Source organism: Triturus cristatus, chromosome 12, assembly GCF_964204655.1.
Source record: "Triturus cristatus chromosome 12, aTriCri1.1, whole genome shotgun sequence".
In the NCBI taxonomy this organism is placed as follows: domain Eukaryota; kingdom Metazoa; phylum Chordata; class Amphibia; order Caudata; family Salamandridae; genus Triturus; species Triturus cristatus.
The window spans coordinates 80,001,862-80,025,471 of NC_140595.1; the positions used below are offsets into that span (position 1 = coordinate 80,001,862).

Below are 23,610 nucleotides of genomic sequence, written 5' to 3' on the forward strand. Positions count from 1 at the left end.
AGTGGTCCGCACCTTGCTTTAATAGCCCGGCGTCACCTCTCTGTGAAACTATTTTAGGGTTCTAGCAGCTCGTCGATGCCGTCACAGCTTTCACTCAGCAATGAACTCCTGCAAACGAGACTCGGATAAGTTAAAGTTCACGTTCAGTCCCTCTGACACACACCAAGTGCGACTCTGCCTACATCCATCGTACTGACACTACTTAAGGATGTATCCACTGAGAAATCAAGAAAGCTGAAAAGGTGCAGGCTTGTTATTCCCAAACACGTGCACGCTGCAGAGGCGAGAGCAGATGGAAGGGCGGGGTGAGCTAATAATGAGCGACGGCTGAAAAGTCCCACCATGTTTGCTACCTAGCGCTTCGTGAAATGCTCAGTTCGTCTCATCACTTCTTCTCTTCACAGATCATTGAACCAGGCACACGGTAATCACTGCAGCCCCACGGCGTAGCCCTTTATCCTCCACACGACAGCCCGAGGGTGGCGCCTGGCCGGCAACAGTTCAGTTTCATCTCTGGTACAATGCTTGTTTATTCGCCGACTGCGTTACTGAAAGCAAACTCAGTAAGTGGAGGTGGGCAGGGATTTCGTTTACACAGATGACAGATTAGAAATCATGCGAGGCGCTCGGGGAATTTGCCGTGGGGGCAGGTCTGAAGAAGTTATCACAAAAGGACTGCTGCCCAGTTTGGAGACACAGAAGCTGCCCGACTGGTTTCATGCCATTACAAACAAACAAAAATGTTTTAGTGGTTTTTAGATGAAAATTGTTTCTACCCCATTGAAGAATCATTCTTTCAATAAAATGAACCCTCCCGTTGGCAAGTCCTTACCCAAGAGAGATCTAATGCAGTCTTAGACCAAAGCAGGGCACCACAGCCTCCTCCAAGTGCTACACGTACCCACCAGTTACAGTGTCCCTGACCCAACTAGATACATTCATAACATCATTCTTAACAACAAGGTTGGCTTTCTGCGGATGCCTGAGTCTGACGTACACACAGACCTGGAATGCGCCGAAACCTATCTTGGACCAGTTACCAGGAAGAAGCCTACTGTGACAGTCTCTACTCATGACAAGAGGTCAGAGCTCTTCTTAACCGTTCACCAGACTAGCAAATTTAAAGAGAGAAAGAGAGACAGAGAGACAGAGAGACAGAGAGACAAAGAGACAAAGAGACAAAGAGACAAAGAGACAAAGAGACAAAGAGACAAAGAGACAAAGAGAGAGAGAGAGAGAGAGAGAGAGAGAGACACGAGCATTGGCAAAGCCAATAGGTTGCGCCTGTGGGAGGGCTATTGGTTTTGGCCAAAGACGTTTAGCCAAGTTGTATAGCAGCGCAGCTGCGGTGCAGCATGGCTAAAAGTTAGGAAAAAAAGTGCTATAACATGGCCAGCACTGGCCACGTCATACTACTTTTTTTTGCGTTTTTGTTAGTCTCTTTTAGTAAACTAAATATCTTGCAGGCATCTTTTATAGTGAGATCTCAAAACGGTTCTCTTTGTCCAGACCTGCATCGCTAAACTTCACCAATAACCGGCATTCTAAAATGTTAGTTGATGTCAGATGGGGTTTTTGGATTTACTATTACATCATCCATTGAATGACCACTTTGGTGTCCAAAATTCCATTAAACGCCTGGTCGCTAGACAGGAGTAAATTTATGCTTCTAATGGACTAGTTTCGCATTACAACTGTGAATATAGCAACACCGGGGTGCTGCTCCTACAGCCAACTGCAAGTGCAAACACAAGGATAATCAAATAAGACTGTAAATATTAAAATTCGTAGCCAAAACACTTATGCCTGTAAGCCACTGAGTAATGCCATCAAACAGACATGGTAAGCTGTAGAATTAACTGGAAAGAACCTCTAATCAGAGAACCGAGCCACTTCTTCCAAGAAGAAATCAAAGCGGAAACAAAGCACATTCAATGCAGTGTCTGGACACCTATTTCACACGTAAAACCAATTACCCATCAATTGATGCAACATAATATAAGGCAGGTTCAGTTCTGTTACCCTGTTACCCTGGCACTACCTGACAGAATGAAACCGGCACAGGTATGAATGGGTCAACAACAAGAATTCATGTAACATCCACATTTTACTGGGTTGCAGGTGAGCAGATGGACGTGAGAGCTTATTTACTTTGGCTTTTAGGGTCTCCGCTTTTGATTAAAGGAAGGGCAATCAGCAAGGAGGGAAAGGGTGCAAATAAAATGAGCAAAAGACACACAATTGATGGACGGAATGCAGAACAAATCAAAACATTCACCCCCAGTCAAGAGATCTGGGTTAAATCAATCATTCTTTTGCTCACCATGCCACCCTAGTTTAGACCTGGCCATATGCAAATCAGTCTTGACCCTGTGCCTCATGGGAAATGAGAGCAGGACACGGCTTATGACAGAGATATGATGGGATGAAACACACTACCTTTGCACTTCATACTTGCACTGTAAAATATCTCACGGGGGTTCAGACTGTCACTGCAAAGGGGAGATGGAATCTGGTGTTTAACAGCTTCATCTACACCGCATTCCTACAATGTTGGTAGGTACATGTTGCCAGTGTGAATTAGGTGGGAATATCTCATTGCGATTGGGCAATCAGTACTCCAGATTATTTCAACAGGGCAAAACCTGTGTAGAGCAACACAGAGCATCACGGACACTGATGCATCCTAAAACCATGGGCACAACCCTAGATTTCTGGCAAAAGAGACACCCATGCTTATACGTGGCGAGGACGGGTAGCCTCATATCCGTAACACTTTAGAAACTGAGGGCTCACGGATGCAAGGCTGTGACTGCTAAGCACCAAAGCTCATGATACACCCCTACATCAAGTGTAAATGCCAAGCAATGTACACTAATACAGCAGCTATAAATACCCCCTTGTTTTGCCTTTGTTTCTCAAACTGATAGTTAAAGGTCTGCCAGCTTAGCTCATGCAGCATGAAAGCCCTTGTGTGTCATTACTGAATAATTATGAGCCTCGAGATTCTGGAACTTCATCTTTAGTGCTCTCCTGTCAGGCCTGGTCATGAAGACGTGATGTGCCTTTACTCCTGACACTTTTTTATAAGTGAATTAGTCACATGGCAAGTTGCTCTTATCTCTTTAGTTTAGAAAACCTCTCTAGTAAACTTCTTTTCCACACGACACAAGCGTTTAAAAGCAGCTGAAATCAAATAATCAGAATTCATGAGCAAGTCCCCATTTTTGTAAGTAAAAAAAGTTATTTCATACTGCTAAAATCTACATACGGGAAAAAAAGATTTAAATGACTGTGCAAAAATATAAACTTACATTATTACAAAATGGTACATACATGCTATCTGACCATCGATCTCACATTCTTCAATGGAGTGGCCTCATCTGTCCCATGTTTCTAAAGGAACTAGTTTCTGTCATTGTTCCCATGTTTCCCAAATAGGAACCGGAGTATGCCATTGTTCCCATGTTTCTCAAAGACAAACCAGTGTCTGCCATTCTTTCCATGTTTCTCAAAGACAAACCAGTGTCTGCCATTGTTTCCATGTTTCTCAAATAAGAACCAGTGTCTGCCATTCTTCCCATGTTCCTCCAAGGAGAACCAGTGTCTGCCACTGTTCTCATGTTTCCTAAATAGGAACCAGTGTCTGCCATTAATTCTGTGTCTCTCCGAGGAGAACCTGTGTCTGCCATAGTTACCATGTATGCCCAAGGAGAACCAGTGTCTGCCACTGTTTTCATGTTTCCCAAGTAGGAACCAGTGTCTGCCATTAATTCTGTGTCTCTCCGAGGAGAACCTGTGTCTGCCATTGTTCCCATGTATCTCAAATAAGAACCAGTGTCTGCCATGGTTCCCAATTTCTCAAAGGACAACCAGTTTCTGCCATTGTTCCCATGTATGACTAAGGCGAACCAGTAGCGTCCATTGTTCTCGTAGGAAAATAGGATCTGCTTTCATGGTTACCCCTACTTTTTGCCTGGTGCTAAGCTGTCATTGACTAGTCTGACTAGGACCCTTCTAATCAGACCCCCAGTCTATCTGCTTTCTCCCTTAAATTATGTTTAGTACTTAGGTACCCTTATCAGTCCCTAGTATATGGTACTAAGGTACCCAGGGCATAGGTATCCCAGAGATCCCCCATGGGCCCATGCATTATGCCACTCATGGGAGACCATTCAAAATGGAACTACAGGCCTGCCATTGCAGCATGTGTAAGCTGGTGCTAGCACAACTCACTAAAGATATAGGTTTCCTATATCCAGGGTTACTGCACTTAAAACCTATAAGTACCCCCCTATAGCAGGCCTTTGCAATCCTGAAGGCAGGGTGCTTGGTTCTAAGTGTAAGGGTCCCCTGCATGAACAGGACACCCCTACAACGTCCATTCTCCCGGGTTGTAAGTGAAACAGCCATATACAATATAGAGGGGCACCGCGTAATTACACGATGACCATCTCGAAATTGGCTGAAACAACTCCAATCATGTTTGGTATCAAACATGTTGGAATCATACCCCCACATCATAAACTGTGTGGGAGGTATGATTCCAAGCACTGGAAGAGCCCTCGGTTAGGCTCAGTGTTCTCTGTGCCAGCCTGCTAGACCCAGACAGCACAAAATGGTTGCTGCCGACCAGAGACACAATTCTTCCCTCCTGCTGCTGAGCCAAGCTCGAGCATTGGAAGGCACCTCCCAGTCAGGATTTAGTGTATTGAGACCGGGTGGGTGCGCTTGCCAGAGCCACCAAGTCTGCATGAGGGGCACATTTGGTGTCCCCGTGCATAGTCCAGTTCCAACCAGCTCTGGGAGCCAATGGCTTCCGCTCTGGCGCGAAACTGGACAAAGGACATGGGAATAACCTCCCCCCCTGTCCAGACCCACCCCTGGGAGGGTCCCCTGAAACTCCCCAACCCTTTCTTTAGAGTACGTAAGAGCTTACCTGAGGGTGGGTCCCTAGATTCGTTGTGGGACAAGATTCAAGGCAGACACTACTTCAACTTCTACCGTCTGGGCACTCTGGACTTCGCTGGACTTCGTTTGGGCTTCGTTTGGGCTTGACTTATTTCCATTCCAGTCTGCTGCATCGTCTGTGCCTGTGCACAATACAGGAACCTTCCAAGGCCTGTGGGCATCAAAGACACCTGAAGGAATCTCCCTTAAAGTGAAGGAGTCACTTCCCTGCATTCGCAGGCAGCGCAACTAAGATGACCAGTCTGCTGAACCGGAGCTCTTCCGGACTCCGAAAGGTTCTGGAACACAGGTGGTGGTTCTCCACAGCTCTCGAGGCCTGCTCTGCCATCTCAAGTTTGAGGCTAGTATCACTCTTGGGAGCCACAGGAACCGAAACCCCTGTGCACTTTGTCGACTTGCAGTTTCAAAGGCTTGTTGGCTTCCTTCCACCAAGATTTTGGGGCTCCAAGTAGCCCCCACCTCAAGTCCTGCCAGTGACCAAAGTCTTCATCCACATCGCATCGTTTGCACTATGGCCTGCATCTTTTGGTGAGCTGCTCAAGGTCCGCTTGCGACTCAAGTGCCTTCGGCCTGTGGGTCCTGTTGAGTCATCTTTGCTTCTTTTGGGCTCCCCTGATTGCTTGGGGCCTGCCCAGACTCCCCTGCTTGTGGCGTGTCCCCTGGACCTTGCTGGTCCCGACATTGCACCTTCTTCAACTTCAGCATTGGTTGCATTTGCCAAGGCTTGTTGGTGCTCCCGCCAGACACTGACCCCCTCAGCACTCAACACCTGAAGTGAGACAGCTCGTGCACGGCTCCTGGTCTTCCTCAGCGTCGCCTGGCCCTCACAGCTGCAGAGTCAAGGTCATTGTCAACTCTCCTACAACTCCCGACATTGGTGGGCTTTCGTCTTCCAGATCTCCTGGTCACTCCTAAGTGACATAGATTCTATCCCCTCTGCTCACCTCTCAAATAGAATCCATCTACGGATTCCACCGGACACTTTCTCCTTCACCAGCGGCACTTTCCTGAAGTCCTCCACTGGGTTGGACAGCGGTTTCCGACACCACTTTACACCTATGCACCTAGCTTCCCTGATGTAGGTAACGTGAGTACAAGGGTATCCACGGGTGGGGTGGCTCTCCAACCTTCTGTCTACCACAGAGTTTCTTCAGGGTCCACTGGGAATCTTTAAAATTGCAACAGCTTTCCTGAGGAAATGTCCATTCCCCACCCACATGGCAATAGACACTAAAAACATTGTCCTAAATCCTATTACCGGGCTCGGTGCCTGTTTGCATACGCAAAATCCAAACAAGGGCCAAAATACCAATTTCTGAGAGCAGAGAAACTTTGGAGGATCGCGATATTTCATTCAATGAGGATGAAGCGACGAACAATATGGGGAGACACTGATCACTTACACCCTTGAACCAATGAAAATAGCAGCACAAATTATTTTGATTACATTGACAAACTAACTTGTACTTCCTCATTCGGAGTTGAAAGCCGATGAAACTATCCGGATTTGGTTTTGGCCTCCATGCCTGGATTAGTACATAAACCGATTGAAACTACCAGAAAGGCCTGAACACCTTGGTAAACTGACCGCTCCTTTGTAAGCAAGAGACATAAAAAGCCCTCGAAACAGGAGAGGCTTATTGCACAAGCTGATCCAAGCATGTCAGCAATATAAATATAGTTTTAATTGACCGTTTCAGGATTGTTTTTCTGCCGGGTGCAATTATGAGAGGATTACATCCTGCTTGGAAAATTCTGTGCACGTGACTGCACACCCTAGCAATGTAAACGCAGCCGCTCCCCACGAGCAGGGCACGAGCAGTGTGTCTCACACTAAATCCCGCTCTTTGGACTTCCTAAACTCCATGGTCCTGGTCAGAGCAGCAGCCATGGTTTGAAACTCACATGCCTGACGCGCCCCAGTTTTAATATAAACAGAAACCTTTCCTGCTAGCATTTACGGTGTTTACAGTAAATATTGGGTGCACACAGACTGAGAAGAGTACACCATTTAAAAAAAGCATTGGTAAAGCAAATAGGTATAGTGTACACAAGATTGGCTTTGTCAATATTTTTAGCCAAGTTGTATAGCATCTTAGTTATGGTTTGGAGTTTGGCTGGTGGGTTACTCCGCCACAAACACGGCAGATATTTCATTCGCTTTATTACACGTACATTACAGCCTACGGCACTTATAATACAGCAGACAGGATATCCGGCACGTGTGTGATGGAGTATTCCATCCACCAAACTCCAATTCGGGCCTTCAATTTGTAACAGTTTGCTGTTAATATAGTGCTCCACTTCATCGAGTGCTAATATGTCTCATGACGAGGCACACGGATGCACGTATGTGTTAATGAGAAGCGTACTGGTAAGATCAGAGCATGTTGTTGGGGTGGCCACATGAGATGCTCCAGCTACTTTGTGGAAATGACAGCGCCTTGAGTCCCTCACGGGTGAGTAGCTGCACTATACAAGCCCCTGATTGACTGCTTGATTAGCGATACAGTTGAAGCATGAGAAGGACATTTTCTATTGTGACCATGTGTTGGTATTTTTAGCATAGGAATGGGTCAGCTGAGTGGAGGCCAACAGCACACGAGAATCCAGGTTGGGGTTCTGTGCTATAGATAGGGGATGAAAGGTAGGTTAGATATCGTGGTGTCACAAGCAGTATATGTGCCTAAGCTCAAGGAGCTGGTCATGACATGAAGGGTGCAAGTGTGCACCATTGCAGAAGAGGTATGCATATGTGAGGGCGTCATAACTGAGGGTCAGAGAAATGCTCAGATTTGTGCAAGCATGTGTATCTATTAGGCCAGCAGGAGTACTGGGATACAGAAGCACTAGTTAACACGTCCGAATTTCTCGATCAAGGGTAATTCACAGCAGTTGAATCAGACAATCCTGATCTAAAACATGGTGGTGCTAAATGTCACCTTGAAGCAAAAAAAAGGGAGGCAATTCCCTGAATGTGCCCAGCTGCAGGACAAGAAAGTATGAGCTACAGACAGGGCTGAACCAGTTATAAACCCACGCTGCAGGGGAGAACCTAGAACAACGATTGCAGCCAGAGGCAAAAGAGCTATCAGGTCATTAGAACCTTCCACCCTCTGGGGGTGGTGTGCTCTAAATTAACAGAACAGAAAAAAACTGGATTGTTGTGTCAGAAGGCCCGTAGCAGCCACTACTTGCTCCCTACCTACTCCACTATCTTCAATGCACAAAGGTGTGAACCCAGGTTTCCAGTGGATTAGTGGGTTGGCCTTTTATTACCGGTATTTTACTGAAGCTGAACCCCACCCAGCCTTTCAGTCTAAACTACGCAGTCTTAAGAACATCACCTAATGTGTGAATGCGAAGAAAAAAACAAAGGAGTCCCTACTCCCACTGGAAGGTGGAGCAGACATTTGATAGGGCTGAATGACCATATCGCTCACGCGCACCAAGCAGCAGGAGTACAAGAGGCTCTCAGTTCAGAAGCTGCAGAGGAAACAGCGCCTGCTTTTCAGCCAAGGACAAGAACAGCAAGGTCAACAGCAGTACAACCCATACTCACACACATAATAGCATAAAAGGGCTTTCATTTTTTTTTTTTACGTTTCTTGTAATTTTTGGTAAGCGCATGCAGAAAGCTGAGAGGGACTAATAAAGTATTTAATTAAAGATACAACAAAAGCAAAACAACGTCCGATTTGTAGACAGACACACATTGAGAGAGACGCATACATGTACCCGAGAGAGGCCATGGCCTAGATTAGGGTTCTCCAAAGTCGATCCTGGAGGGCCGGATCCACACCAGATTTTTAAAATAACTACATTTATCTAAATGGGGATATGTTAAAAATCTGTCATGGATCCAGACCTCCAGGACTGACTTTGGAGAAGCCGGACCTAGATCACTAGGAAGGACCCCACAAGGAAGTGTGTACTCGAGACTGCACAGCTGCATTTGGGAAAGACTTTATCTGACAAGCATCTGTAACTGTGCCCTGTATGATTACATAAGCTAAACCCAGTGTGGGCATCAACTCCCTACGGCCAAGCACAAAGGGGCGTGTCAGATCTTTCCCTGCCTGTTGGTGAGAACAGGAGGAGAGTTCAGGAAGTAACCTTGACATCCAAAATCCGGCTAAAAGTGCTTGGAGATTGGCAACTAGTTAACATGAATCGACTCTTTAAATACACTGGCAGAGCACAGCAACATAACCAAGGACTTCAGTGGAAGTCCAAATCAACAAGAGGGCCAGGGCAAACTACGAACTGGGAAAGGATGGGTAAAAAGGCACATTAGAACCATGTTGGGACTTTAAAAAAACATCTTAAAACTTGCTGTACATCAAATCATTAAAAAGCACAACTCACTTCAGGAATGAGGTTCATTACAGTTACTGCATGTGTGGGAAACATGTAAACCCAGCTAGAGGTAATGAAACATGCAAAGCCAACAAAACTGTGGAATATATTCACTACAGATCTCAAGTTTCCCATTTCCATGCACGAGTAGCTCATCCTAAACAGAAATATACGCTGCATTCCGGATCTTGGTATCCCCGATTTTAAAAGATGATACACAGGACTACATATCCCAGACTGCAAAGAAAAACCTGGACTAAAAGCGATACTCATGCACTGACCAGGTTGCGAGCTCTGGACATACATGGTTTTAATCCTCCGTAAATCTTACAGATGGTCCCACAACATCAGCATAAATTCAAACGTTAGTCAACACAAATTGTAAGTGAACTTCCGAACTAAAGCTAACTGGAGTTTGATTTACTGACTGTGCCACGTTGCTTCACTCAACCATACTTTACTTGAGAACTAACTTCATTTCGACCATAGGATGACTGTTTCCATTAACCATGGGATGGTATTTAAAAAGAAGTAAGTCCCTGTACATATTCACAAATTCATAATAGAGAGGATTTTAGAAAATGAAGTCATATTATCAGGGAGATGAGCCTGAGACATAAGCCTTAATGATACCAAGACAACTCCAACTCCCCAGGGTCCTATTCAGTAGAGAAAAGAAAAATCTAAGTTCATGTGGTAAACACCTTAATTCTCCTATTGCAACGTCAGAGAACCCTCCTTGTTCACACCTATTCTATGGTAGCAGATAAACTATAAAAAAAAACTTTAAAAAACATTCACACGGCCAGCAGAAGCTCTGCGAGTGTTCAGAACTGACACCAATAAATGGCTAGTTTTTACATTAACACAATACTTGCTTTACGCTTGGCGTATTGGGACTAAGATCTTATCTACTATTGTGTAGTATGGTAACAACATGAGTGCTCTTCATGGAATGCTATAGATACTATAAATTGAGCTCAATAAAAGTGGAGGGATTAGGTCATGGGCTATAAGCCAATTTGCCCCAGGATTAAATTAGTTTACTTTTATAGGTATTTTGTATTGCTGGACTGTTCCCATGAGGCACAGGTTCAAGACTGATTTCATATGGCCAGGTCTAAACTGGGGTGGCATGGCGAGCAAAAGAATGATGGATTTAACCCAGATCTCTTGTCTGGGGGTGAATGTTTTGATTTGTTCTGCATTCCGTCCATCAATTGTGTGTCTTTTGCTTTTGTATGGACGAGTATGGTGTTTTTATACTATGTCTGTTTTATAACTATGATGTATTTATGATGTCTATTTTATATTAGTGTATAATATATTTTTATGGATGTGTATATGGTATGTGAATGATCACTAATTGATCGAATAAAGTAACTACTACAACTACAAACAAAAAAAAAAAACGTACTACACTTAGTCTATGTACCAAGGCAAATATCCGGCATCAGAAACACAAAATTTTGACTGGTGGCATCCAGACCTCGTTACCACTCTTCCCTCATGAACCATCCCTCCTCCGATTCACACACATACTATTCACACACATACTACATAGATACTCCGCAACTTAAGGTAAAGAATACATGAACACATAGTTTCTCGGAGAACACTATTGTTCAGCTCTAAACTCTTCACCTACTCCTATTAGTAATATAACAACTTGAGCCCCTCCTACATTATGGACTTTCTGGTGTAAACACTCCTACAAACCAGTTATAAACCGTAAATGCACTGCAGAACAAAATACATTGAAAAGATACAAATTATGGTATTGGCATCACCCACTAGCTCTAGAGGTTACCAAAATTGCTCATACACGAGGACATAAGTCAGAAGATGTGGTCTAGTAGTTAAATAATAATCTATGGAGCCAGGAGACCTAGGTTCAAACTTACACCCTTAACCATATAGGCATTCCTAGGAAAATCACTACCTCCTCCCACTTCAGGTCTGCCACCTGTTAAAAATGTGGTCACTTAATAACAACTGCCCATCATTAAACAAGCAAAGGTAATAGGTCTCACCTTCTATGGAGTTACCCAACACTTTGGAAAAGTGGAGGGGAACAAAACAAAAATGCTACATTTGGTTTGTGTTGGCTGCGCGAGACTGATTAGATCATTGTCCCTTCGCTCTAAACGACTGATCTCCGCAGAACGGAATGAAGGTCGAGCCCTTCACTTTACAACGGCACCTTTTATACTGACACTCACTCCCTTTACTGTTCACAGATCCTCGTATTACTATAACTTTGCCCCCTTGCCGTACTTGACAAGCAGCAGAAAGGGGATACCCGACTAGTTGATGCCATGTGAAAGTATTTTATGATCAGCGTGTTTTTGGAAAACCTAAAACTCTAAGTTACTATTTGGGATGTATTGTTTAGTCTGTCAGGTCAGACTTTGAGTTCCAATATTTTTTTGAGCTGCCACGGCGTTAAAAATTGAAAACTGATTTGAAACCTATCAATAATCAAGTGGAGAAACTGTTGCACGGAGCACCGTTACAAGACTTACTAATATACCTCGTCAAGTACAGGTGCATCGTTTTTAAAAAAAGTTTTATATAGCGGAACTCAACTCGAAGGCATCAGAGCGCTTTACATGAGCACCAGTTGCGTTACAGATGGACACATTCATTGACTAGAGATGTGATGAGGATGAAGTGATTTGCCCAGAATCACAGGGTGTTGAGCGCCCCTTCCGAGACTCGAAGCAGGTTCCCCAGCGTCGGGGTCGATCACTCTTGCTGTTAGGCCACAGTGTCATTGCTGCTGTTGGGACAGCATTAGGACACTTAGGTTTTCAGAGAGCTATTGTAGGAACAAACTGTCCAAAATAGCCTATTTGTTAAGGCTTGTTGGACAGCCATTACGTAAGAAAATATCACTGTAATTACTGTGAACTTGAGTCAATATTACTAATGTGAAAAAAATGTTTGTTCCCCTGAGCAGGTCTGCTTCTGTAATTAAATTGCAAATCACGTTTATGAATTTACCATCGATAAATCGTTTTGTTCTGGGCTATATGTGCAAGAGCAAAGGAACATCCTCAGAACTTTGCCTTAAGAGCATGTATAAGTTAGGTTTTATATCTTATGCCTGCTTATAGCAGCTTTTGTAAAATACTGTAATCCCTTTTGTTGTGTGCTGCTTAATACTGTAGTACAGCTGATGCTGACTTTGATGTGTAATCTAAGCATGTTGATTAGGACAAGATATGCTGCTTCACAGCTGTGAGACTAGGCCCTTCTGAGCCACAATTCTCTTTTCCTGTTGAGTCCCATCTGGATGGAATGAAAAAACATGTGAAGCTGATACTCTTAGAAGGCTACTTCATGTTCATGTTAGTGATAGGCCAATCATAAAATAACGAATTTTTAGACCTGGGTCTGTGTCCGGCAGAGAATAATGCGGATTGTCCAAGTTTGCTTTCTGTTTGAATTTGTAGGTGCTTTTCTAGGACGTTATCTGTACCTGGTCCTCTGACCAGAGAAAGACCTTTCCGACCCCGTTCCAGTGCGTGTGAGGCTCCCGCCTTGCTCCAGCTGCTTCTCCCTTGTTCTGCGCTTTCTGCAATTGTTTTCCTGCTTTACCTCTCGGTTTGCCTTATTTTGCCACGTTTTTGCTCCGGTTATCTGTGTGGTTTCTTTTTGCCATCTCGCTGCTTCTCTGCCCTGTTTACAAATTTTTGCTCACTCGTTTCTTCTTTTGCCTGGTGCTTTTCGCACCTAGTCACTCATTCTCTCTTCCCCTTTGATTCTTCCTCGATCTTGACTCTCTCTCCTTAACCCTTGTTTCTCGCATTATCTCTCAGATCTTTCTTAGCCCTCAAGTCTTAGTTTGTTCCTTGTTCGCTCTCTTTTTTGCACTTATTGCTCGATTTCCATTTTGCTCTTGCACAGAAGCGATTGTTTATAGAATAAACACTGCGAAAAGCATTTACAATGCAATATGGCATTGTAAATGACAATGCAATATGGCATTGTAAATGACAATGCCTTTTATGTATGTGTTAAGAAAACCTGCAAAGTACAAAGTGTGTGTTTACGCACCACTTGCAGGTTTATTAAACACATAAATAAAAGGCATTGTCATTTACAATGGCAATAGCTCAAACTCTCGCAAATGCGAGACCTATTGCATTGCAAATGCTTGTTAACACTTAGGGCCTGATTACGATGGCGGTGAACCTGCCACCTACAGGCTGGCGGTTTCACTGCCATCGTAAGGCCGTTTTCTGCCTGCCAGATCAGGATGGCGGGCAGTGTGCCTGGCTGACAGAAAGCCCGTCCACCACGAGTCCAACAGAGGCAATCGTTATGATTGCCTGTCGTACCCGCCCGCATCAACAGAATGGTGGCGGTGTCTAGCAGGCACCGCCCGCCAGGTTAGGATGCTGGATCCCCACCAGCTTTTCCATGGCAGATCTCCTGCCATGGAAATGCTGGCAAGGATATGCTGGCAAGGATTGACTTCGGTGGTTCGTTGCGGCCTCCCCCCTGTGCAGGGGCACTTTAGTTTTGCACTTGGGGGGCACCTATGGTGTCTGCTTATATATCCCTGCACCATGTGGCAGGCACCGCATGGTGCCTGCCACGTAGTGCAGGAAATGCAAAACCTGCCTTTTTTCCCCAATCGCAGCGGGTGCTGCAGCCAGCAGCAGCCGGCGCAATAGAAATAATGCCTTTTGTGGCTGCCGTGGTGGCGGCTGCATTGTAATTTGGGATGTGGGGCCTCCGCCTTATAGGCGGCGGGTCCCCATCACCGGGACGATGGCGAATGGACTTCAGTCCGTCCGCCATCGTAATGACCTCCTTAACTGTTATTAATTTATAAAAGTGACAATGCACTGGCATAAGCAGTTGTCAGAATTTCTGAAGATACCTTTAACTACTTCTTTATTTAGATCAAGATTTTCAAATTTGTAGAGGCTAGATTGGAGTCATGATCTGTGATCCTAGGAATAAAGCATATTATTTATAACCACCATTCCATGAAATTTAATGAGACAATAAGAACAAATGTTACTTACCTGTAAACTGTGGTTCTCCAGTATTGGGTGTCTTTCATAGATTCACATGCTTGAATATTCCCCGTCGTCGAAGTGGGAGTCCCACGGTATATAAAAAGCAATAAGTATCATGTATATACATATACATAACTACATAATAGCATATACATATCCAAATAAACTTTATATCTATATAATTCAAATAACATATCAAGTGAAAATACCATAGGATAGTATTGACACATAGGAAAGCATTGAGAAAAAGAATCACTTTACTGACATATCCTTGTTGTTTTATAGTCCAAACTCTAGCCAATCAGGCGCAAGCACCCTCTAGAGCCGTCTCCTCAGAGGCTCAGGCCCTCAGATTTTCGTAGCACAAGAGTGGCAAAAGAGTCTAATGAGGAGAAGAGAGCCTCTCAGGGGAGGAGGGTGGGTCGCATGTGAATCTATGAAAGACACCAATACTGGAGAACCACAGTTTACAGGTAAGTAACATTTGTTCTTCTCCAGTATTGGGGTGTCTTTCATAGATTCACATGCTTGAATAGAATAGTGAGTAGCAACCGGCTGACAAGGCCGTATTAATATTGCATGAAATACAATGACAATGTATTTAATATGCAATTGAGAATACCCAAGGAGGAGGGAAGTAGCAGAGGCTCACCTTAAACAGATTCCGCAGAACTGCCTGTCCCACAGCCGTGTCTGCTTCATTAATCGACTCCAGGCAGTAATGCTTCGTGAATGTGTGCCTGCTGGACCACGTAGCTGCCCGGCAAATCTGATGGATGGGTACACCTGCGAACAGGGCAGTGGAAGAGGACATTGCTCTCGTGGAATGAGCCCTTACTCCAGAAGAAAGAGGCTTGCCAGCCCCTTGATGGCAAAAGGAGATTGCTGAAGAGACCCAACGGGCAATCGTGGGCTTGGTAACAGACTGTCCTTTACAAGTGCGTCCGTAGGCCACAAACAGCTGATCCGACTTGCGAAATGATTGTGTTCTGCTAATGTAGAATTTAAGGCACCTCTTTAAGTCCAAAGAGTGTAGACTCTGTTCCGCTGGAGACTGCGGATGCGGGAAAAAGGTTTTAAAGATTACTGGTTCATTGAGATGGAAATCGGATGGTACTTTAGGCATGAAAGCCGGATTAGTGCAGAGAATTACACAGTCCGATCTGAATTGAAGAAACGGAGGTTGTATTGTAAAGGCGTGAATCTCACCGACTCTGCGGGAGGAAGTCAGTGCAAGGAGGAGAGCCACTTTCCAAGTTAAGAATTTGAAATCCGCCGAATGGATTGGCTCAAAGGGCGCCTTCATGAGCTGAGCCAATACGATGTTAAGACGCCACATGGGTGGAGGACGCCGAATGGGCAGGAACATTCGGAAGAGACCTTTGAAAAATTGCTGTATTACTCTAGATGAATAGAGAGAGGACGAGCCGTCCTGCCGAAAGCGAGATATTGCTGCTAGAAAGACCTTTAAGGTAGAGTGCGACAGTCCAGACTGCGCTAACTGCAGGAAGAACGGCAGAATGTGTTCTGGGGAGGCGTGCACTGGATGTATGTGGACCGACGCACACCAAAGACAAAATCACTTCCACTTTAGCTTATAAGTTTTCACTGTGGAGGGCGCCCTCGCCCTAGCTAACACCTCCCTGCAGGCTGGTGGAATGTTCAAATGAGCAAATTCAAGGTGCTCAGGTTCCAAGCCGACAAGCTGAGTGAACTGGGATTCGGATGGCATATCCGCCCATCGTTCATTGTTAGAAGGTCCGGCCTCGGGTGAAGAAGGATGGGTTCGCATTGGGAGAGGAGGAGCCACCCTGAGAACCATGCCTGCCGAGGCCAACATGGAGCCAAGAGGAGCATCTGGCACGGTTGTTGCCGCATCTTCCGCAACACTCGAGGAATCAGAGGGATCGGCGGAACGCGTACGCAAATATCCTGTACCAATTTATCGAAAGGGCATTTCCGCACGACCCCTTGTGGGGAAACCAGCTTGCGTAGAACTGGCATTTGCTGTTCTGTGGGTTGCAAAAAGGTCGATAGTCGGGCGACCCTAAAGGCCGAAGACAAAGTCTAGAGTCGGCTGGTGCAATTCCCACTCGTGGGTCGATGACGTTGACCGACTGAGTGCATCCACTAGAATATTGGAAATGCCGGGCAGGTGAACTGCCAGGAGCGTAATCCGATGGACTATGGCCCAACTCCAAATCCTCTGAGCCAGTCGGGAAAGCAGCGGAGATCTTGTCCCGCCCTGCTTGTTCAGGTAGTGCATGCAGGTGGTGTTGTCCGTCTGAATGAGGACTGACTCCCCCTGGAGCTGGAGGCGAAAGGATTTCAACGCCAAGAAAATGGCCATCAGCTCCAATCTGTTGATGTGCCAGGAACGCTGAACCATTGTCCACTTGCCCTTGACGGATAAATCTTGAAGATGTCCGCCCCATCCTTCCATGGATGCGTCCGTGGTAAGAACAAGCTCTGGGGCTGTTGTTAGAAAAGTTGTTCCCGCTGCGATGTTGGAAGGACGAGTCCACCAATGCAGTGCCTGAGCCATGCGGGCTGTCACCACGAGCTGGTCGTTGAAGGAACCGGAGACCTGACGCCACTGCTTGTCCAATTCATCCTGAATGGTACGACTCCTCAGTCTGCAATGTGGGATCAAAGCGATGCAGGAGGACGCCATTCCCAGAAAGGACTTTAATATGCGGACTGAAACGGACTGCTTTGCTGCGATGGAGCTTGCGAGCTGTCGAATCCGTGTTTGCCGCTCTGCAGAGGCAAAGGCCATAGCCCTGCTCGTATCGATGGTGGCGCCGAGAAAGGTCCTGTACAGAGCTGGCATGAGCTGAGACTTCTGCAAGTTGATCGACAAGCCCAGAGACTGAAACAGAGTGAGACAGCTCTGACTATCGAGGGCCGCTTGGTGGGAGGATTGAGATTTGATGAGACAATCGTCCAAATACGGGAATATTTGTATGCCAGTTAGTCTCAAATGGGCCACCACCGGAGCCAGGATCTTTGTGAAGACCCGCGGAGCTGAGCGGAGGCCGAAGGGCAGGACCTTGAATTGGAAATCCCTGTGACCTACACGAAAACGTAAGTATTTCCTGTGGCGTGGAATTATTGGCACATGGAAGTAAGCATCCTGAAGGTCGATTGTCGTCATGAAATCGCCCTGAGAGAAGAATTGAAGGATGTCCTTTAGTGTGAGCATGCGGAATGATTGGTCCTTGAGAAATCTGTTGAGACCTTAGATCGAGGATGGGGCGCCACTCCCAGATTTCTTTAGTATGAGGAAAAAACGGGAATAGAACCCCAACCCCTTTTGTGATTTCGGAACCACTTCGATGGCCCCTTTTTTGAGCATTATCTGGATTTGGTTGAAAAGTTCTTTAAAGTGAGCGGGAGGAGGTCCGGATGGAGAGGTGTGTGGGGGAACTTTTACAAACTCTAGGGCATGGCCCCTTGAAATAATGTCTAAAACCCAGCAGTTCGAAGTGATTGAGGACCAATTCGAAAAGAACTGGGAGATTCGTCCTCCAACTGGAGAAAGGGAAAAACTGGGAAGAGGGGACCCTTGATGTACACAGTCATTGTTTTTTGGAAGAGTTTCCCCTGTAATTAGGTTTTCCTCTATAAGATTTGCCAGACTGCTGCCTGTAAGACTGCTGTGGCTGTGAGGAATAACGTTTTTGTCCTTGGTTGTAGGAGCGGTACTGGGAAGAAGACCCACGAAAGGAGGAAGAGGTGCAGCGGCCGCGCGCACCCCGAAAGGGCTGCTTCTGGAACTGGAGAGTGCCGAGGGAGCGAGCCGTCTCCGTATCCTTCTTGATGGCTTGCAAAGCGTCCTCCACATGCTGGCCGAACAAAGATTCTCCTTCATACGGCATGTCCAGAATTTTGGCCTGTACCTCCTGACGGAACGAGGTGGAACGAAGCCAACCCTGTCGTCTTAAAACAGCCGCTCCAGCCAATTGACGAAAACCCGTGGAAGCAATGTCGACGGAGCAGTCGATTATTTCGGAGGATGCCCTCTCACCCTCTTGCAGGATCTTTAGAGCGTCCTCTCTAGAGTCTTCCGGGATGAGCTTAACCAAAGCTGCCATGTCCGACCACATTTGTCGATCGTAACGGCCGAGGATGGCCAAAGAATTTGCTGCTCGGACTGTTGTTGAAGCCATGGTCGAAAACTTTTTGCCAATGGCATCCAGGTGGCGGCCGTCACAATCCGGAGGTGACGAAAGCAGAGAAGATGGATTTTTGGAGCGACGTTGCGCCGCCTGGGTGATCACCGAGTCTGGCTTAGGCTGAGACACTAAGCACGCTGGAGAAGAGTCCGGGGCCTTGTACTTCTTCTCCAGTCGCGGAAGCACTGCCGGGACGGAGTTAGGGGTTTTCATTAGCTTAATGCCCTCGTTCCAGATAAAGTCGATAATGGGCACAGCCCGTACCTGTTTCTGCGGCTGGGACTTGAAGTCGTACAGAAAGCAGTCCTCCTCCCTAACCACCATGGGAAGGTGAAAACGTTGAGCCGCCCTTTCCATCAGTTGATGGAATCCTGTTATGTCGACAGGTGGTGAATTCACTGGCGATGTTGGAGGTGATGCGGGTGAATTGATTTGATAGTCATCCCAGTCCGCCATAGAGTCTTCATCATGAAGCTCTCCCTCCTCCGTATCCAGATTATCCCCAACGTCATCTGTTGCAGGGGGAACCAATGCAGGTGTGGATGGTGTCTAGAAAAACAGAACAAGAAGTTCAAGCTGAGGCTTACTCAACCAGATACCTTAATAGCTCCTAATAAGAAATGAAACATAAGAGGAGGGTTTTTTTGAATTTCCTTATTATTTGACGGAAATAATTTTAATTAGTTTCACATAACCAAATTGATTTAGCGCTGAGAACAATGCTTCATTGCGCTCAGATCATGAATACAAACTCTACAAAACTTGTGATACAACAACACATAAATAATGCTCCCCTCGGTGAATCAAACAATCATACAAACACTCATCAAGCACTCATGGCCATTATACTCATGCATACACCAAAACAAACAAACACTGTAAAGAACTGGGTCCTTGTAGCGACCTTTCTTTCACTTTGTAGATTGATTACATCTCAATTTTCAATCTCAAAAAACATTTTGTTTTTTCGTTAAACACCATGAATTGATCAAATTCTTTTGAAATACACAAGGCAAACAAAAATATCTTGAAAAGCGGTAAAAAACAAGGACTAGACTGGTCGACGCGTTTCGAACCACTGAATATAGGGTTCTCCTCAGGACCAACCAATTTCTGAAATGAATAATAAAAAACGTTTTAGGATATAAAACTTTAACGTCAGAGTACCTACGAAGCACCATTACGGCCTTACATCACCCACCTTGGAATATCAGAATCTATCTGCCTGAAATCGATCCAAGTTGTTTCCAATGAAAAGGAACCTAAACAAGAAATCAACTGCATTATAGTTTCTTACATAGCTAAAAACGGACAAAACGTATAGCACAGGACACACAACAGACTTGGGATAAAATAAAAATACTAACTCAACTTACTGGATCAGGGGAACGTGTCCTCTTTTCCGGCTACCACTAGTTAGATGTTGGCTTTTCTAAAGTGAGGGAGAAACGGGCTCCGATTATTAACATCATCAACCTTTTAAAACCCGAAACTGCCGTTAAAAAGCTTGGAAGGCCCGAACCTAAACCAGCCTAGGGAAGTGCAACACTTACTTGGATAAGTAAATCTGTGCATTACGAATGATTTTCCCGCGCCGGTATCTGAAGTTAAAAAAAGCGGTATAAGTCATCGTAAAACCTGCTGAGACAAAAGTGCTCACAACCTCACGTCCTTTAAACGGTCTTATTTCTTAGTGTACCCGCCAGCTTACCGGGAGTGCACCTTTCGTCCGTCTGTCTCTCTACGTGTCAAACCATGAGTGAAAAACACATTGCATCATGGGAACTTGTGATGATTAAAAACTGCCAGACACATAGAGGTTGCTGGTATATGTAGTTCGAACTTAGTACCCCTAGGGGTGTGATTTAGAAGGCGGGGACATAATTCGAAAAAGACTCGAAATACTTTGTGGGAGTATGCTTAAACTGGTAGCAGTAGGTTTTCAAAACATCCGCCAGGTGGCTGCTGGGCAATGTGGTTCAAATTTCTAAAGTTGTGTGTTAAAAAATGAATGAGAAAAAAATATATATGTATACATGTTATTACATATCGAACAGATGAAGGCATCCTAGAAAGGGGCTGCAAAATGTTCGGCAATGTCCATGAACTGTCAAACAAAGTTAACAGAAAAGCCGTACGTAGTTTCATATTTAAGGACAGCAGGGCCCACAGACGCACCGGTGGTGACAACAAGACGATGTTGTCTGTCAGATTAAGAAATTGGTCTGAATATCTCCGCCACTTCATTAAGGCCATTGATCGCCGTATTGAATTTCATGATTAATAATGCCTCACGTTGGCTTAATTGGCCTTCCAAGTCTCCTCCTCGCGGGTCTCTTTCAATCTTGGACAGGACCGTCCATTTCAAATCATCCTCGCTATGTGTATTATTAACCCAGTGATAGACTAATGGGGCATTCTCCACTCGTCGTCTAATTCTGGATTTGTGCTGGGTGATACGTTGACGAACCTCCTGGGTTGTCTTCCCAATATACAACTTTGGGCAGGAACACATTATTGCATAGACAACATTCCTAGTTTTGCAATTACTAAATGTGTTATGCTTCCAGTGTATGTTGTTGAAAGAAAAGACATCACCCTCAACGGTCTGCTCACAACATATACATGTACCACATTTGTGGTGACCAACAACTGGCGGTAAATTGAGCATGCTCCTTAATGTGCGCTGTTCTTCTTTAGGTAGGGCAGCACGAACTATGTAGTTGGCTACACTTTTCTCCTTTTTGTAAGCAAACATTGGAGGGGTAGAAAATTCATCATGGAGGTCCTTTATCAAATGCCAATTGCCTAGAATGAGTTTCCGGAGTTGGTGACTATTAGGGCAGAATGTTGTTACACAGACTGGTCTGTTGCCCTTATTTCTAATTCTTTGCTCCAGCAATGTCTCTCTTGGTGTCCACCAAGCTCTCTTCAAAGAGTGTTTAAGTAATCTCTTCGGATATCCCCTTTCAAGGAGGCGGTCTCTTAATTTGTTGGCATGCATGAAGTGTGGATGGTGTCGGCATCGTTGGCAACACAGGAGTAGACGGAACGGCAGATGGCGTCTCACGTAGAGAACTATGAGAGGAAGCCGGAAAGCGACGATTGTAGTCTTCCAGCATAAATTGAAGGTTGGAGATGAGCGACAAAGGGAGCTGCGCCATCGGAACTTGTGCAGGGGGATGTTGCTCCTGACAGTAATAGTCCTGCGAATAATCATCCTCCGCAAAATCTTGGCATTTTATATGAAGCTCAGAAGGACTACGAGCATCTCGAAAAGAGGACTGAACATCGTCATCAGAATCCGAAACTTCCTCATCAACCGAGGGGAAGAGCTGATGAGGTGGCCGAGTGACCGGTGGCATCATGACAGAGTCCAGCACAGCATGGCGACGCTGCATCAAGGAGTTGTCCACCGACCCTGGCGCTGGCGTAGACATTGGCACCAAAGGCATGGTTGCAAAATTTGACACCTCCGTCGTCGTGGCGATCGTCGACGAAGCCGCCGTCGACGAAGCCGCCGTCGAGGAGGCTGCCGTCGACGAGGGTGTCGTCGACGAAGCTCGCGCCGACGAGACTGCCGTCGACGACGAGCCCGCCGACGACGACACCGTCGACGATGCTGTGAGCGTCGACGGCGATGACTTCTTCTTCTTTATTATCGTCGACGAAGCTTTAGACGTCGACGGAAGCGCCAGCTTCCTAGTCGTCGACGAAGAAGATAGTGGAATCGTCGATGAAATAGTCTTTAGGGAAACGCACACCACTGTCGACGGTGAAAACGTCCACGAAGTCGTCGTCGACGACGCAGGAAATCTGCTCGTCACCGTCGTCGACGAGGTTGATGAAGTGGCAGATCTCGTCGACAGAGGGGCCGTCGACAGGCCCGTAGACGGTTTTGCGCGTTTTTGACTAGAAACATGCGCTGACGGAGTCAGAGACGCCTGAGAGCTAGGTCTCGGGGGCGCTGGCGTAGTAACAGAGACTTGGCCTGCAGACACTTCCTCAAGATGAAGTCTCTTCTTTTTCAAAAAGGGAGACGGCAAGTCCTGAACACTACTACGCTTGGAGGAGACTCCTGTTCGAACAGAGGCCACACTTTCCACCTCAGAAAGGGGGTTATCCGTATCCTTCAGGTTTTGAAGCCACAATAATAGGCGACCCTCCCTGTCCTTCAAAGTCTTTTGAGAGAAAGTTCTACAAATTTTACAGTTCGCCACCTTATGGTCAGGGTAAAGACAATAGATACATTTTTCATGAGGGTCCTCAGAAAAAAGTCTTAACTTCCCACAAGATGAACAGGGACGGAAAAGAGACTTCTTACTTGAAGACATGATGAGAAAAACTCAAACCAGACGAAAGAACTGAGCAGAGCTCAGGGAGACTCCCTTCACACGACGTGCGGTAGAAAATCTGAGGGCCTGAGCCTCTGAGGAGAAGGTTCTAGAGGGTGCTTGCGCCTGATTGGCTAGAGTTTGGACTATAAAACGACAAGGATATGTCAGTAAAGTGATTCTTTTTCTCAATGCTTTCCTATTTGTCAATACTATCCTATGGGATTTTCACTGGATATGTTATTTGAATTATATAGATATAAAGTTTATTTGGATATGTATATGCTATTATGTAGTTATGTATATGTGTATACATGATACTTATTGCTTTTTATATACCGTGGGACTCCCACTTCGACGACGGGGAATATTCAAGCATTTGAATCTATGAAAGACACCCCAATACTGGAGAAGTGACATGCATTCATGCTTTTAGTGTTACCTCTTTTTTCTGATATTATTACCGATTAAGATCTAGAAAATAAAATTAAATAGAGTGAATGAAGGAAGCAAGTTATTTTTTATATTAGATTATAATGAAGTCTTTTATATTTGGTGAATATATATCGGTAGCAGCCCACATATTAAATTAAGGATTTGCTAAAGTGGTTATAATGTGATTGCTAGTCGTCCCGACACGTTAGGGTAATAGTCCCACTTTGTGTGGACAAAACAAAGGAGCAGAAAAACATCAGGACATAGGTCCAAAAAGTTTACCCCATGAACTAGCAC

At 45.4% G+C, this 23,610-nt stretch overlaps 1 protein-coding gene across 2 annotated transcripts in view; it reads right to left on the reverse strand.

The window, feature by feature from the left end:
- Positions 1-23,610, reverse strand: part of CGN (cingulin) — a 235,070-nt gene that overhangs the window by 161,919 nt on the left and 49,541 nt on the right. The window lies entirely within an intron of this gene.